General features: G+C 45.4%; 1 long non-coding RNA gene across 2 annotated transcripts in view; it reads right to left on the reverse strand.

The window, feature by feature from the left end:
• Window positions 1–17,641, reverse strand: part of LOC308566958 — a 33,844-nt gene that overhangs the window by 14,257 nt on the left and 1,946 nt on the right. The window lies entirely within an intron of this gene.

The following is a 17,641-nucleotide window of genomic DNA, read 5'->3' on the forward strand; positions in this document are numbered from 1 at the left end:
TTAGGGTGGTTCAAGCCAGAGCATCAGAAGGCTCTTCAGGGTGGGGCCTGGCCCAGGAAGCACTGTGGCCCAGAGCATAAAAACCCTAGAATTATCTTCTAGCTTGGCCTCATCCCCTAAGGTGGCCTTGGGCAAATCATTTAACCTCTGCAATTCAGTTTCTTCAACTATTCAATGGAGCAGCAACGCCTGCACTACTTCTCATGCAAGGTTCTTCAAAGGCTTTTTACTATTCCTCGGATGTCTGGTTCTCCAGCCCATCTTCTCCCCACATCCCCTATGCTTCTGCCACACTGACTTTTATTTCTCCACACTTTTATAAAAGATGTTTTTATACAAGGTATTCTCTTTCTCTAAAATGCCCTTCCTCACCTGATCCTCTCATTGTTCAAGGCTCAGTGTGTAAGCAACATCCCCTCTGGGAAGCCTTCCCTGGTCATTCCTCAGCTCTCCTTGCGGGTGGATGGCCTCATAACTCTGTGCCAGAGCTGAGCTGTGGCCTACGCCCTCTCACATCATGTTGTTTTGAGTCTTCCCCACCAGGCTGTGAATTCCTTAAGGAAAACTCCTAGTATTGTGTCAGGCTGATAGCTGTTGCTCAATACACACTTATTGAATGAATAAATACATCTTAAATGAAAAGGAAATATGGAAAGAGTAAAAAAGAAAATTAAGCCTATATTATTGTCTGATAGTAAAAGAAATATAGGCATATTGTAAACTATTCAAGCAATAAAAGTAGAGTTTTCCCCTAATCCATCACACACCCAGGGCTTTTCTATACATATACATTTTTTTTTCTCCAAAAAATGGAGTCACACTGTTCTGAATTTGTTTTTTTAAAGCTCATATCTTTTATTTTTTTTTTTAAGTATGTTTTTATTGATTTTTTAGAGAGAGAGGAAGGGAGAGGGATAGAGAGACAGAAACATCAACAAGAGAGAAACATCGATCGGCTGCCTCCTGCACACCCCGTAATGGGGATGGAGCCCACAGCCCGGGCGTGTGCTCTGACCAGAATCGAACCAGGGATCTCTTGGTTCATGGGTTGACACTCAACCACTGAGCCACACTGGCCGGGCTGGACTTGTTTTTTTATATCAAGAGCTGTAAAGAAGAAGGATCTCGTACCCTTTGGGACAGTATAGATGGACCTGGAGAACATTATGCTTGATGAAATAAGCCAGGCAGCGAAAGACAAACATCACATGATCTCACTCATATGTGGAATCTAAAGACCTTAATAAACTGATGAACAGAATAGATTCAGTGACATGGAAGCATGGATCAGACTCAGGAATCTCAGAGGGAAGGTGGGGGAGGGTGGGTGTGGGTGGAGAGAGATTAATCAAAGAATTTATATGCATATACACATAACCCAAAGACACAGACAATAGTGTGGTGAAGGCCTGGGGCAAGGAGTGGGTGTGGGATAGAAGGAGTCAATGGGGAAAAAAAGGGGATGTCTATAATACTTTCAGATAAACAATAAAGATAAATTAAAAAAAAAAAAAAAAACCTTTGGGGAATGTTTTTATTATTATTGTTCAACTTATAAGTTGAAAGAACAGTTCTCAGGCTTGGGAAATAGGTCAGAGAAAGAAACTTCAGGACTGAATTTCCTTCTCCATTCACCCCTCTGAGAACCCTAAAAAGTCCCTTGTTCATTCACTCTTCGCTCATTTTAATTACAGAAGTAACACGTGCACTGTACAGATTCAGACAATACGGAAATGTGCAAATGAAAAGGTAGATGTTTTCCATATATGTATGTGTCTATGTGTACACAATATTTAAAAAGAAAAAGAAGACTGTACTATACGTGTTCTGTAACTTGCTTTTCCCACTTAATAGCTCCTGGGTATCTTGCCATATCAGTAAATATGTATCTACCTCACTCTTTTTGATACTTGCACAAACATTCCATTGAATTATGTGCCATGATTTAGATGTTTTCTAATAATCATTTACTATCCACTCGATAAATATTTATTGAGCACCAATAGGAAAAATTAAATAAAGTGGGGAGCTCTTGAGGACAGGTTTGTCACAGGATGCTGTGGGAGTCCGGAGGAGACACGCAGACTGAGGACCTGCGTTTGACAGCACCCACAGCATCGAGGAGGAAACTGGAAAGCGTGACTCTGAAAGTCCGGCTTCCCAGCACTCTCCCTCCCGCCCAGGCCTTGCATTTCATTGGGAAGAACAAGGCAGGATCCAGGACCCCCAGAGGGAGCTTCCGGAATGCGAGCTGAATGGAGCAAGCACGGTATGCTTTAGATGAACAAATTGATTTTGCAGAAACAGGAAATTTCTTTCATTCTTTAAGTCCTAAAATAGAAGAAATGCTGGGATGCACAGGGATTTGGGGAATTTGGTTAATGTCGTGAAGTAAATTTAATGTGCATTTTGAATCGGACAGTCTCAAAGTGAGCTGTTACTTCTCAAAAAGGCTTTCATTGAAAATCAAGGAATGAGCACAAGGAATGTCACAGAGCAATCGAGGGAAGAAAACACCTCTAAGTATGGCTGGTCTCAAAGGTGCAGGAAACAGAATCCTTCTTGCGCTTCTGGGGAGGCTATAAATCAGGCATCGCAGAGGGCCAAGTGCAGCCTGGCCCAGCCTTCCTCTTTAGCCGGGATTCCAGATTTCCTCCCCAACACTGGCCCCCGGGTTCCTCCAGCTCAGCAACTGCCTACCTGGGGCCTCCACAGGCACCTTCTCTTGGTCGGAAAGGCTCCTCCTCTCCCAGTCACCACCAGGCCCTGGTCTATCCCTACTCATCCTGTAAGTCTGAGCTCCACAGAGGCTGTCTCTGGACACCGGGCGTGAATTAGCTTCCTCTGCCTGCATTCTCCAACAACACCGTTCTTTTCCCTCAGAGAAATTACCACAATTGCGAGAATATACTAATTTGTGTGGTTATTTGTTTAATGATAATGTCCTCCGCTAGGAACTGTGTCTGTTTGGAATTCCCAGAGTCTCATAAATGTCTGACACAAAATAGTACCCAATAAATATTTGTCGAATGAATGCTTTTAGAGGGCCATCTCTATCAGAATGGTAAATGCCATGCTGTCCCACTTAGTCAGCCTACTGAAAGAATCCGTCCCACGGAAATAGCACAAGTGCGCTAAGATATGGGTTAACGTGTCTTCATGGATGCATCATTTGTATCAGCAGATGCCTACATTATAACGCATAATTCAGCCCGGGCAGCATGGCTCAGAGGTTGAGCGTCCATCCACCTATGATCCAGAAGATCTCTGTCAGGGCACATGCCCGGGTTTCGGGCTTGATCCTCAGCAGGGGACATGCAGGGGGCAGCCATCAATGACTCTCTCTCATCACTGATGTTTCTACCTCTCTCTCTCCTTTCCTCTCTCTGAAATCAATAAAGACATTTTTTTAAATGCATAATTCAGTGGAATACTATGTAAACATTCAAAAGAAGGACAAATATATACAGTTACTCATATGAAAAATGTCAAGGGAGGGATGAATGGGCAGAGCACAGAGGATTTCTAGGGCAGTGAAACTACTGGGTACAATACGAAAATGACAGATATATGTTATTACATATTTTCAAAACCCATAGAATGTACACCACCAAGAGTGAATCCTAATGTAAACCAAGGACTTGGGTGATAATGATGTGTCAGTGTAAGCTCATCAGTTGTAACAAATATACAACCCTGGTGTGGGATGTTGATAGTTGGGGAGGCTGTAAGTGAATGGGGGTTGGGAGTATATGGGAAATCTCTGTACCTTCCACTCAATTTTTCTGTGATGTTATTTTAAAAATTTTTTAATTGATTTGAGAGAGAGAGAGAGACCTCGATGTGGGAGAGAGACATCAGTCAGTTGCCTCCCCCACTCACCCTAACCTGGGATCCAACCTGCAACCTGGTTTGTGTCCTGACTGGGAAATGAACCAGTGACCTTTCGGTGCACAGGATGGTGCTCAACCAACTGAGCCACACCAGCCAGGGCTAAAACTGTTCTTGAAAAAAGTCTTTTTTTAAGTCCTTAAGCCATATATGGCAGATTTCTACATTTTTTTGTTTACACATTAATATTTTCTGCATTTGTTATAGTACATGTATATTAATTACTTTTGTAATTAAGAAATACTAAAAATTAAAAAGAAAGAAAAAATAAACACTGTCCGTGATACATAGAGTCCATACTGTACAGGTACGCACATGCACAGTAACAGACGTACTCAGAGCTCCCCAACCACTAATAATAGAATAGCACCCAAGGTTCCCTCTGAACACCTGCATGTCCACACATTTTTGTTGACTATGGACCTGGCAGAGAGAAGAGAAAGTTGCTCATCTCCAAGAGATGAGCTCACACCTGGGCCTGGGAGAGGATGAGCCTAGGACCCAGCAGGTGTTGAATCTGTGCAAGACATCAGGTGTCTTCCAAGCCTGCCACCCTGTTCTTTCAGGCAGGACCCAATGAGCTTTCTTCTCATAATGTTTATCATGAAATATTCAGACAATACAAAAAAAGTATAAAGAAGAGAACCAATTACACATAATAACATGTTGGCGTAAATTCTTCCAAACTTTAAAACACACATATATAAACACATGTGCACACATGCGTCTTATATATTATATATGCCTGATTGATATATTGACCTATTTTCATTTATTTTTCAATGTATTTGGGCTGGAGTTGACTTTTACTTTCTTTTTTCAACTTTTTATTTTGGAATAATTTAAGATTTACAGGAAGCTGCAAATATAGTACAGAGAGTTCCTGTATAACATTCACCCAGCTTGCCCTAATATTAACACCTTACATACACCTAAAAATGGTCCATTTGTCAAAACTAATAAATTAACACTAGTACAGTACTATTAATCTAAATACATACATTATTCAGATTTTTGCCGTTTTTTTCCTCACACTTTCGGTGTGTTTTTTTTTTTGTTCCAGGATACCCCATTGCATTTAGACAAATAAGTTCTCACAAATTTCACCTGCTTCTTAAGTCGCTCCTTTTCTTTCCCCACCACGTAAATCACTAACAGAGTGCCTTCCTTCATTTTTCTACCTCCTGCACTCAGGCTAAATATTTGCTTTCCTTACGCGTTTCTCCATAGACCACCTCTGGGGATCACATAGAGATGAGGTCTCCCCAAAGACTGCTTCGGTCAAACAAATAAATGCTGCCCATGTGCCCTCCCCAGGCAGGATAAGTTGGACAAATCTCTTCAGTTCATGGACCATCATTTCATTATTGGTAAGCAGGTGCCTTCTTTTATTTTTTCCCCATTTGTTCCCCCTACCCACTCATCTTTCTCCCCCCTCATCAGAGGCACTCACTATAGTATGTTTATTGTATGTCCTCAGGTATACATCATTTCTAAAAGATAAACAGTGTTGTTTTGTGAATAGGTGTAACTTTAGCCTCCATAAATGGCATTATGCTATAGGTCTGAATGCTTCTCTTTTTACATGACACATGTTTTTAAAATTGTGAGGCTCAGCACACCTGGTTCATTGCACCTGACTTCTGCCCCATACTGCCAAGCATGTGCTTGCACATTGCACCAGCGGTGGGCACCTCGGTTGCCTCCACATGCAATCCTGGGACAAACCTGCCTGCTGATCCCTTAGGGGCCTGTGAGTTTTCCCCAGGCAATATACACAGGAGTGGGATGGCTGGCTCTTTGGGAATAGCGTATTTAAATTCGTGAAATAGAGTCAGGCGGCTTCTGGAATGGTTCTACAAGTTTATACTCCCACCAACGATGGTTCCTTTCTCCCCACATCCTTGCTAACACTTGGACACACAGTGATGTCATGTATTAATTTGCATTGCTCAGAGTGCCTCTAAAGCTGAGCTTTTCTTCACACGCTTGTTAGCCCTTCTGATTTCCCTTCTGTTTTCCTAATCTACCCATTGCTCACTTTTCCATTGGATTTCTGGTCTTTTTCTTATTGATCTGCAGGAGTTTCCTGTGCATTCCAGACAGTAATTGTTTGCTAACTTTAGACATTGCACAGGTCTCCTCCTGGCATGTCTTGGAGGGGGCCTATTTTTCTGGGTCTGAGCTCACTCTCAGGGAATCAAAGCAATTCACTTGCAAAAAAAAAAAAAAAACACCAGAAAAACAACTCTAGCCCATGTGGTTCAGTTGGTTGGCGCGTTGTCCCGTGCAATTCCCAGTCAGGGCACATACCCAGGATTCGGGTTCAATCCCTCGTCTGGGTGGGTAGGGGAGGCAACCAATTGATGTTTCTGTTTCACATCGATGTTTCTCTCTCTTTCTCCCTCTCCCTTTCTCTCTCTAAAATTAAAAAAATAAAAGCAATTAACTTGCTGAGACCCAGCCTCTCATCCTCTGCTAAATCTCTCAAGCCTTAGTCACCCTCCCTGATCCAAGAACAATTAAAGCATCTTCCTTTTTGTGAGCCCATTTGTTAAAAGTACTTAGGTTGGGTTTATCTACCTAACCTGTCCTCCCAAATATCCATCTTGATTCAGAGTAGTTGTTGCTGGTGGGAGGAGAGCCGGGGTTGTGATTGGGATGGGCACATGGAGGAGCTTCTGGGAGGCTGGCAAAGATTTATGTCTTAACCTGGGTGAGTTTGCCTTAAAATAATCAATCAGCTGTACATTTTGTTTATATGGGGTTTTCTATGTTTTATTTTATAATAAAAAGATTAAAATACACGCCCTTCAGTTACCTTTTATTTTTCCACTACTCTTCTGATTGCAAGACCAAAACTAATTTTTCAGACAAATCCAGTTTCTCCCTGTCTGAGCAAACCAGATTCCTACACACAGACTGCTCAAGGAATTAGCTTTTCCAATTATTACAAATCTGCTTTTCCTCTTTACTCTCCATTGATAAAACCAACCACCCTCTTGTTGTTAAGCCATAGTCTCTGTTCTGTGAAAGACACAACCATGACAAGGACCTGACAATCAACCAGCCAGGCTGACCTGGGCCCATGAGTGGAAGAGGGTGTGCTCAAAGCAACCCCTAAACCTGCCTCATGACCCTAAAGGGTTAGTTCTGCCACCGTCTCAATACGCCCTGGGTAACATACAAAACAGGAGAGAGAACAGAACCTGGGGAGGCTGCTACCACTAGTGACTTAAGGGGCCCAAACTTCATACATAAGTCTTCTTTTGTTGTTGTTGTTAATACTCACCCAAGGATATTTTTTCCATTGCCTTTCAGAGAGAGTGGAGGGAGGGAAGAGAGAGAAAGACAGAGGGAAGAGTGAGAGAGAGAGAGAGAGAGAGAGAGAGAGAGAGAGAGAGATTGGCTGCCTTCCTCCCCCCGTGTCCCAACCAGGGCCGTGGATCAAACCTGCAACCCAGGTATGTGCCCTTGACCTGGAATCAAACCCAAAACCCATCAGTGCACCGGTCAATACTCTAACCACTGAGCCACACCGGCCAGGGCAACACGCATAAGTGTACTTAGTCCACATGAAACTAAGCTGCTTTTTCTACAGTTTAAATGTCCCATCTGCAAGGGTGAAGGGGGAAAAGCAAGCTGTGGGAGCATAAACTGCTTTACTTATGATGACTAAAACCTCTGTCTGTTTGAAGTGAGCCTTTGCCAGACTGAAAAGTTCTATTTTCCCAATAACCTGATACCAGCCCCTGTCATTAGCCATGGCAGCTGCACTAAGCTGTGGGCTCCCGTGTGTTATTTTTATCCCAAATAGTCACTGGGACCCACTTGGTCACTAGTATGTTCAGAGAAGGGTTTGGGGCCTGAACGCTGCCATCAACCTCACAGGGATAAAATGCCACGTGGGCAAGAAGAGCATTTTTATTAACCGTCTGGGTAAGGCACCCTCATGTCCCAGAAGCAAGGTTCTTTAGTAAAAGCTGGATCAGTGAACTCAACTCAGGACAGGAGGCCTCAACAAGCCTTCCTAGCCTCTCTCTCTGATTCAGGGAGTTCATGACCCAACCAGCCGCATAGGAGGACGACTGCCCTCCTCAGAGAGCCCAGGCCCTTTGTGGTCACCATTTGGAGGCAGGGAGCAAAAGAGAAGAAACTGGCTCATTAATCCCCACCCAGCAACACAATATTTTTCTCCCTGGGCTCAGTCTTCTTGTCCTCAGACGTGGACTTGTCCCCCTTCCTCAGCACCATGACCAGAACAATTTCTTAAACCCAGAGTGTGGCATAAATGACCTTGAGGTAGTCAGAGCTTGTCGTCTTTGAGTCCCTTCTGACAACAAGGTCCTCACACTGCCCAACAGACCATCCCACCCAGCCTTTCCTTTCCCAGCCAGAGCTCTGGGCTCCACCCAGCCTTGGTCGCCTTCCCCCCGGCCCAGCAGAGGCCGCTAGAGTGATGCGAATGAAACCAGGGTGGGTGGGAGCCGGAGCGAAGGGCTCCCGCAGAGCCCAGACGCGGGCAGAGCACCCCAGTCCTTCAGCGGCTCTGTGGCCAAGCTGCCAACACAGGCCGGGCCTCCTGCTTGGAGCTCCCCTTATCCTTCTCGGAGGTGAGGATAGGGCGAGGGTGCGTTCATTTTATTATTTTTTTAAAATATGTTTACTACTTCAATTTTTACGTCTCCTGATGTGGGGTTTTTTTTAATGTCAAAACGAAGTTACTAAAACCGTGATCTACTTCAAATGTTTATACTTAGTAAATTAAAGCTTGTAACACCCTCCCTACTCTACACACACCCACACATAATACAACATAATGGTGCAATTCCTAAGCTGTATGAAAATAATAATAATTTACAGCCCCCTGCAGCTGGCATGGGTTGGTAACGGGGCAGGCTGGAGACGCGTATCTTCCGCTGACCCCCGAGCTGAGTGAGGCTCGTAGCTCTGCGATGGCTGCATAGCCCCGCACATTGAAGGTGTGTACCTGAGGCCCTCCTAGTCCTCTCCCCACTCTCCACCTCCATCCCCCATGGACCAGGCCTCAGCGCAGAGTAGAGAAGGTGGGACGACTCAAAAGTCCCCCTCTTCCAGACCCCAGGCTGTCACCCTCCGTGGGCAAATGCCCCCAGCCATCCAGGAATAGAGCTGGGTGCGGGAGAGGAGGCTCCTCTGCTCCTGGCTGTTCTCTGTGCAAGCCCCGTCCCCAGCATCTTCTTTCTGGTGCATTACTCCTTCCCTTTAGGCCCTGGAGTCTCTTCCTGTGTTTGTGATGTTTTTCTCAGAGCAGGAAGTCTTCCTGGAAATCCTCCAGAAACTCAACAGTCTTCTCCTTACCCAGGAGACACTGGCCTGGGGCGTGCACTCCCCACCCCGCACCCCACCTCCCCTCTGGGCTGGGGCACGGGGCCAGAACCAGAGCCGTCTTCCCAGGACCTGGGCATCTGGCCCTCAGGACGAGCATCGCCTCTGGGCTGGCCTCCCTCCCTCAGCACCGCTCAGAGCAGCAACTCCTTGCAGTAGAAAACAACAACAGAGGAGAAGAAACTTGAAAATTGTTAAGAAAATTTGAAAAATGCAAAGGGTGCGAAGAAGGAAACAATAAGCCAACATTTGTACAGTGCTGTGCTTCATGCTCCTTTTTTCACCCAGGGCGTGAAGGCTGAGCGTAGTAATTCCCCAACCAAATCTGCTGTTTCTGATCAGTGCCCGGTGCTCCCTACCTCTTCCTCCTTGCTCAACTGTCAAAATCCCCGTCTCACCCACTCACCAGGGGAGGTGATAAGGCTCCTGTGACCGGCTGGCAGGGACTGCAGCGAGTTCCAACTGCGGAGGCTGCAGCCTAGACTAATAGCTCAGAGCGTCCAAGAGGGGTTAGGAATGCCAATCCTGCTGACGCTCGTGGTAAAGGGGTTCTGGGGTCAAATATGTTTGGGGGTATCATATACAGGGTCCACAATCCTTTATCCACAATGTCGAAGTCTAAAAAGTCCTGAAAACTGTTGTTTTTTTCATAACCCAAGGGCAAAACTTGACCTAAATAGATGAGTAGTTGTTCAGATTCTTTATTTAACCTATTTAGCATGAATACCCATATGTTTTGCTGCAGAAAATATGTGATTACAGGGCCTGTCCCACTCTGCTGGGGGTACAACGGAATAAATAACATAATTACCACATTATCGTATTAAAATCTGAAAAATTATGAATTCCAAATACATCTGGCCCCACGGATTTATCCCCTTAATGGAAATGTATCTTGTCCATAACATGTCAAGGGCTCTGAGAAGTCTTGTTATAGAAAAGAAACTAACCTCACAAAGCATTCCCCAAACTTATTTGGCTATAAAACCCTTTGTTCCACTTAACGTCTATTCACATCTCACAGAATTTCCATGCGGACACTTTGGGTAACATGGGATGTTGAAAAAATTTAACTCTCTAACAGATGTAGGAAAAGTTGGCTCTTTATGGGAAGTCTTAGATCCTAGGCCCTAGGGACAGCTTTTCCTCATTCTCTGGGCTAAGACTGTGGTAAAGACAAAACGTTAGAAGAGGAAGGCTGAGGCAAGACTTTGATGGCTCATGTGGGCCTGGGAGAGAGACTGGGCATGCCGAAAAACCCAATTAGGACAGACACATGCGTCAAGGGTCAAACCAGAGAGCCAGACAAGAACCAGGAGGGAAACAGTTAAAAGTACAGCTAAAGATCAGAAACCATGAGATGTGCAGAATTTAAAGCAATCAGGAGTCCAAGTGCTCCACACAGCGAATCCTGGAAATTAATGCAACATTTTGCCTCATCCTATGAGCTTTGCTTCCTGGAAAGATCTGCACCCATTCTGGAATTGCAGGTAGAAAGGTAAGTGAGAGCTCCTCGCTAAGTCGGCGAGCAGGCAGCTCGCCCACCGGATGTCCTCTCCTGACCCAGGCAGAAGGGCTACTCAGCGACTTGTGAGAAGAGCGGATTCTGGAAATAACCATTTCCAACATACTTCTTGTGTCTCTGGTCTCTTGGTTGCTGGATGTTATTATTCATTGAAATTATGCATTGGCCAAAAATGTTGGCTTCAGATACCATGTGTCAGCAAGACCATGGCTGGGAGCCCTGTCCTGTCAGAATACGCTTGAAAGGAGGTGACCATCTTGGCCAGTACCCTGCAACAGTCCTGGGCCTGTTAAGTGACAGGAAGCTCTTCAGAATTAGCTCTAGGTAACTCCAGGATAATTCATTAACTGCTTTCTCTGAACTCTAAAGGCTGGGAGCAGCAGGGACACACTGGGGAAAGGATGTGCTGAGTCCCTCCTGGGCTTTGCTATAGCTGACCCCTGTCTTGCAGCTGAAAGGACAGCATGTACAGGCCTTTTTCAAAATGTCCCTTCCAAAACCCTCGTGCTCACCCCGTGGCTACCTCCCCGTGCCTGCCCTCTGCAGCTCATTCTCAGCCTCGGGATTTCTCAACCATGGCACCCGTGGCATTCGGCGCCAGATAATTCTTTGCTGTGTGTAGCTGTGCTGTGCATTGGGGGATGTTAGTTATCCACTAGAAGCCAGTAGCATCCTCCAAATTGTGACAACCAAACATGTTTCCAGCACTGCCAAGTGTCTCCTGAGGGACAAAACCACCGCTCCCTGTTGAGACCCTTTGCTCTTTTTGAACGGGGAAGTAGCAGGGCAGACTGAGCCAGTGCCTGGGTGAGACACCTGCTCTGCCCTGGGCTAGCTGTGTCCACACTATTTCCTACATGACCCTGCAACATTTCCCACCGAACCTAACCTCTCTGAGCCTCAGTTTCCTCACTCATAAAATAGAGGAAAATGATAATAAATATCTCATAGGCTTGTTGGGAGAATTAAGTGAGGTAACTCATGTAAAATGATTATAGTGCTTGGCACAAAAGAGCATTCCAGTACCTGTGAGTTATTACTAATCCCTGTCCCCAGGGCTCTACACCTTCTTCCAAAGTGACCGCTAACTTGCTCGTAAGAACTTAATGACCCGAGCTTACTTCTCCGACTTTATTTCTCCAACACTCCAACCAAACTCAGCACTCCAGACTTATTGACTGCTTTCAATGCCAGGGACGCAGCCAAGTTTTTTATGGCCCTGCGGTCATTGCACATGTTGTTATGTTCCCTGTGCCTGGAACTTTCTTCCCCTCCCCCAGCTAACTCCTAGTTACCCTTCAAGCTTCAGCTTGGACAGTACCACGTCCAGGAAGGCCTCCTTGAGTAAAGCTGATAATTTTATTAACCAGTGTCATCCCAATAAATTTTTTTTAAATAAAAGGACCCAGTGTTGCTCCACTCCGAGTGTCTGGAACCTAGCATGGTGCCTCACGTCCAATAGGGACTGCGTCCGTAATTTGACCAGCCAACAACTAATTTTATCCTACTAATTTTAGAACTACAATGGAAAAGGGCTCTTTTTCTCTTTCTTACCAGGTGACCGCGCATTCTTCCCATTTGCATAGGTAGTACTTGCAAATGGAACAATATTTACCAGTTATCAAACCTGGGTCCCGCTCAAGTAATTCAGTTAGTTAGAGTGTGTCCCAATACACCAAGGTTGTGTGTTCGATCCCCGGTCAAAGCACATACAAGAATCAAGCAATGAATGCATAAATAAGTGGGACAACAAATCGATGTTTCTCTCTCTCTCTCTCTCTCCCTAAAAAATAGAAAAAATAAAAAAAAATTTTAAATAAAAGTTATCAAACCTTTCAGAGATGGAGCAACTGTGTTTACATGGAGCCTTTGTAGTTTAGTATCAGGACTCCAGTCTGGCAGTCTGCAGAGTGCTCCCCATTCCCCTAATTCCACTTTCCATACTGAAGAAAACAGACTCACTGAGGCAGAAAAAAATTTTTGATTCTTCTCAAAGGCAGCAAAGTAGGAGATGGGAGAGGCAAAGGTGACAAGGAGGAGGTCTGGTAGATCCCAGCATGCCTACATCCCCAAATCTCCTGAACTGTGTGTGCACACACACACAGTCTCACCTGTGCAGTAAAAGCAGAGGGTGTGGGGACACCCCCTGGAGTGCTGTCCCCTCCAGAGACCCACCCTTCCCTCACTACCTTGAGAAATCTAAGGGAGGGGGAGGGGAGGGTCCAGCTTCAGGCTTCCTCCTCCCTCCCCAAGGAGAGGAAGCCAACTTGAGTGCTTAGTCATTTCCCATAGGTTGGGCTTTACCTGGGAGTCTGAGTCACCAACTAGGTCCCAGGGAGGGAGGGGTGCTGCCCAACATGACACATCTGCCTGCCTTAAAAGGAGGTCAGCCACTGGGCTGCAGGGAGCACCACAAGCCTGACCCTGGATGCTAAGGACCCCTGCTGCTCTGTGGGGACTTTGGAGCAAAGGCCTTGGGGAAAGGACTGAGAGAGCAGGGCTCCTTTGCTTGCCTAACAGCTTTTCCTTTCTCCCCTCTCACCCCCCTTCACCCACGGGGAACCAGCCATCCGCACCTGAACCTCCCAGTAACTCAGTGGGCAAAGCCGCAACCCTCTTCAGAGGGCATAAGTAAAGGCCCCACACCCTCAGGCACTTGCTGGGCTCTCAACAAATATACTTCCCTTCTTCTCTCTCTGAGTTGAAGATAAAGTCCAAGGCCTGAAGAATATCAATAAGCATGCGGAGCCCAAGGCAGCCTCAGTGGTTAACCAAACATCTCAGCCGTCCAGGGGTTTCCTGGAGCTGGCCAGAGGTGACCAACGCAGCTCTGGGAGAGGCTAGGCTCTAGATTGCGGATCTTCACCTCTGTTTGACTTTCACTGTCCTTGTAGCAACCAGTTCCACTCCCATGAAGCTGTGATAACCCTAGTAGCTGAACAATAGCCTCCCAAAGATGTTCACACCTTAATCCCTCGGATCTATGACTATGTTACCTTACAAGGCAAAGGAGACTTTTCAGATGTGATGGAATTAAGGATCTTGGGGTGAGGAGATTATTCTGGATTATCCAGGTGGACCCAATATAATCACAAGGGTTCTTATAAATGGAAAACAGAAGGACCTGAGTAAGAGGAAGGGATGTTGTGTTGGAAGCAGAGGTCAGAGTGATAAGGGGCCAGGAGCGAAGGAACGTAGGCAGCCTTTAGAAGCTAGAAAAATCAGGGAAACAAATTCTGCCTCCAGCCTCCAGTCCTGCTGACTCCTTTTGGACGTTTGACCTCTAGAACTATAAACTAATACTTTTGTGTTATTTTAAGCCACTAATTTTGTGGTCCTTTTTTACAGCAACGATAGGAAACTAATACAGATTTTGATAACCAGGAGCAGGGTGCTGATATAACAAATACCTCAAATACCAAGTGGCTTTGGAATTGGGCCACAGGCAGTGGACAGAAGAATTTTAAGAAATGTCGTAAAAAAAGCCTAGACTGCCTTGAACAGTTAGAACTATGGATGTTAAAAACTCTGCTGGTGATAAATGACAGGGAAGTGAGGAGCACAGTAGAGAAAACCTATACTGTCTTAGAAAATACATGAGTCATCATAAACAGAATGTTAGTAAGACTATGGACATTAAAGGTGCTGCTGGTGATGGCTGAGAAGGAAGTGAGAGATATTTTATTGGAAACTGGAGGGCGGGGGTCTTCATCATACAGTGGCAGAAAACTTAGCTGGACTGTATCCTATGGTTATATGGAAAGCAGAACTTGTGAGGAATGAACTTGGATATTTAGCTTAGGAGATTTACGAGCGGAGTGTTGAAGGTGTGGCCTGCATTATTTTTGTTCTTTATAGTACAATGTGAGAGGGAAGAGATAAACTGAGGGATGAACTATAAACAGAAAGGAACTAGGACTTGGTGATTTGGGAAACTTTGAGTCTATACGGATTGGAAAAGATGCTAAAATTAGGAGTCCCTACCCTGGCTGGTGTGGCTCAGTTGGTTGAGTGTCGTCCCATGCACCCAGAGGTCCCAGGTTCGATTCCTGGTCAGGGCATACGCCCGGGTTGTGGGCTCGATCCCCAGCAGGGTGCATGCAGGAGGCAGCCGATGGATGGTTCTCTCTCATAGATGTTTCTCTCTCTCTTGCTCGCTCTCACTTCCTCTCTCTTTCTCTGTCAAACAAAAAATAAATATATATTTTTTAAAATTAGGAGATTCGGTGCCAGGAAAGAATACTCTGGAAAGAAAGCCAGATGCGTGACTGGACAACCTTTTGAGCATGCCTTGGAAGGGTAAAAAGATCAAAGTACTCATTCACACAGAGAGCTCTTGGGCGAGATCCGGATGCGACTCCTGGGTTCCCCCAGCCTTCTCAGCAGAAGCCAGGAGCAAAAATGGGATCATCCTGGAAGAGTCTGCGGAGGAGCCTCTTGTCTGACGGAGTGAATGCCTGTGATGTGAACAGGAGACTCGCAAGGTTCTGAGAACTTTACACCAGCAGAAACACTGCCAGCTTGGATCGCAAGGGACAGAGAGGAGACAAAAGTGAAAGAAGGCTGTCAGATCCCCCACATCCTACAGGCAGGAGGCAGGGTGATAAAATTACTCAACTGCAAACACGAGTTACCCTCCAAGAAAAAGGAAGAGACAAGGGTCAAGCCCAGAGGACAGAACCTAGAGCCACAGAGGATTTTTCCAGGTCTTAAAACCTAAGGAGTTTTCCCAGCTGTGGTTTTGAAATTTCTTGGGACCAGTGACTCTTTTCCTTCCATTTTCTCCGTTTCTGAATGAGAATGTCTGTATATTACCCTGTGCCTGTCCCTGGGAGCAGATAACTTGTTTCTTAAGTTTCACAGATGAGGAAATGTGCCTCAGCTGGCTGGTGCGGCTCAGTTGGTTAGAGCATCGTCCCATGCACGGCAGGGTCTTGGGTTCGATTCCCTGTCAGGGTATATGCCCAGGTTTCAGTTTCAATCCCCAGTCAGAGCGAGGGAGGCAGCCAATCAATGTTTCTCTCTCTCTCCATCTCCCTTCCTCTCTCTCTCGAATTAATGAAAAATATATCCTCGGCTGAGAATTTAAAAAAAAAATGGGCCTCAGATGGATTACATACAATACCTCACCCATACTTTATTTAGATGATGAGATTTGGAGCTTTTGAGCTGATGAGATTTAGGTGAGATTTTTTTTTAGACTTTGAGTTGATGCTCTAATGGATTGATATTTGGGGCATATTGGAATGAACTGAGTGTATTTACATATGAGATCAACATAAATCTTTGGGGCCAGAGGGCAGACTGTGGTAGGCTCAATAATGACACCCAAGCATATCCACATCCTAACTGCTGGAATCTGGGAATATGCTAAATTTACATTGCAAAAGGAACTTTACAGATGTGATTAAGTTAAGGATCTTGAGATGGGGAAATTAGCCTAGATTATCTGGGTGGGGCTGATGAAATCACAATGTATAAGAGGATCCTTATAAAAGGGAAATGGGAGATTGAGAATGAGAGGAGATGTAATGGCAGAAGCAAAGGTTGGAGTGATATAGGTTCATGAACCAAAAGAATGTGGGTAGCCTCTAGAAGCTGGAAAAGGTTAGGAAATGGTGGCTCTTCTAGAGCCTCTAGAAGGAACCCAGCCTGCTAATCCATTTTGGACTTCCAGAATTGTAAAATAATACATTTGTGTTCTTTTAAGTCACTAAGTTTGTGGTAATTCTTTACAATAGCAATAGGAAACTAACACACTAACCCTCTTCTTACACCGAGCTCCACACCACTCGCTAACCTACTCACTCCCCAACCTGGGGCCCCTTCCACCTTTCTATCTCCTCTGGACTTCAGGTAACATTTCTGACTAGCCTCCCACACAGGCTTCCAATTATTTCCTTGGCACTCCTTCACTTCCTCCTGCTTCCTGACCCTTCCCAGTCTGCATCATCTTTTAACCTGATGATTCTTACCCCTAACTACACACTGAAATCACTTGAGTGGGGGTGGGAGGTGATCTGTAAAAGATATTGAAGCCCCAGACCAGACCAGTTAAATCAGACTCTCTGCAGGTGGGGCTCTTTCATGTATCAGGTCATTGTTAAAGCTCCTCAGGTGCCTTCATCATCGAGAACACCTGCCAATCTGTTGCTCACGAGTTATCAAACTTTCACATGTATAAGAATCACCTAGAGAACTCTGACTATAGATGCCAGGGCCTCAGGCCCAGAGAATCTGGTTCAATACATCTCATACTTAGATCCTGCTTTTCTAACAAGCTCCCCAGAGATTCAGATTCAGGTGGCATTTGGAACTTTGAGAGACATCTCCACAGCCCTCTGTCTGCTCCCTCCCCAGGAGACTCAGCTGATTGGTAAGATGAATTCCTTAGATCAGTGATCCCCAACCTAGGGAACTTGCTAAAAATACAGTTGCTCAGACACCAATCCAGTTTTGTATAACCAGGTTACGGTTAAGAAGCTCCCCAGGTGGTTCCGCAGCATACCGAAGTCTGAGAATCAATGCCTCAGATCAGCGGTTCTCAAACTGGAATATGTAATAGAATCACTGGAGGGTTTGTTGGAACAGATTGCTGGGCCCCACCTCTGGAGTTTCTGTTTCAGGACGCCTGGTGTGGGGCCGGATAAATTGCACTTCTAACCAGTGCCAGCTGATGCTGAAGTTGCTGATTGGAGAGACATACTTGGAGAGCCACCATTTCCCACTGATGTCCTAACAAAGTGTTTATCCCACCTTGTGTCTCTGTTTATCCTTTCCCCTCATTCTCTTTCCCATGAAGGAGTCCAGCTAAGGAGTAAGGGCTAAGGTAAGTGCCTGAGGAAATCTGGACTTGAG

This window comes from Miniopterus schreibersii (genome assembly GCF_964146895.1).
Source record: "Miniopterus schreibersii genome assembly, chromosome: 14".
NCBI classification, from domain to species: domain Eukaryota; kingdom Metazoa; phylum Chordata; class Mammalia; order Chiroptera; family Miniopteridae; genus Miniopterus; species Miniopterus schreibersii.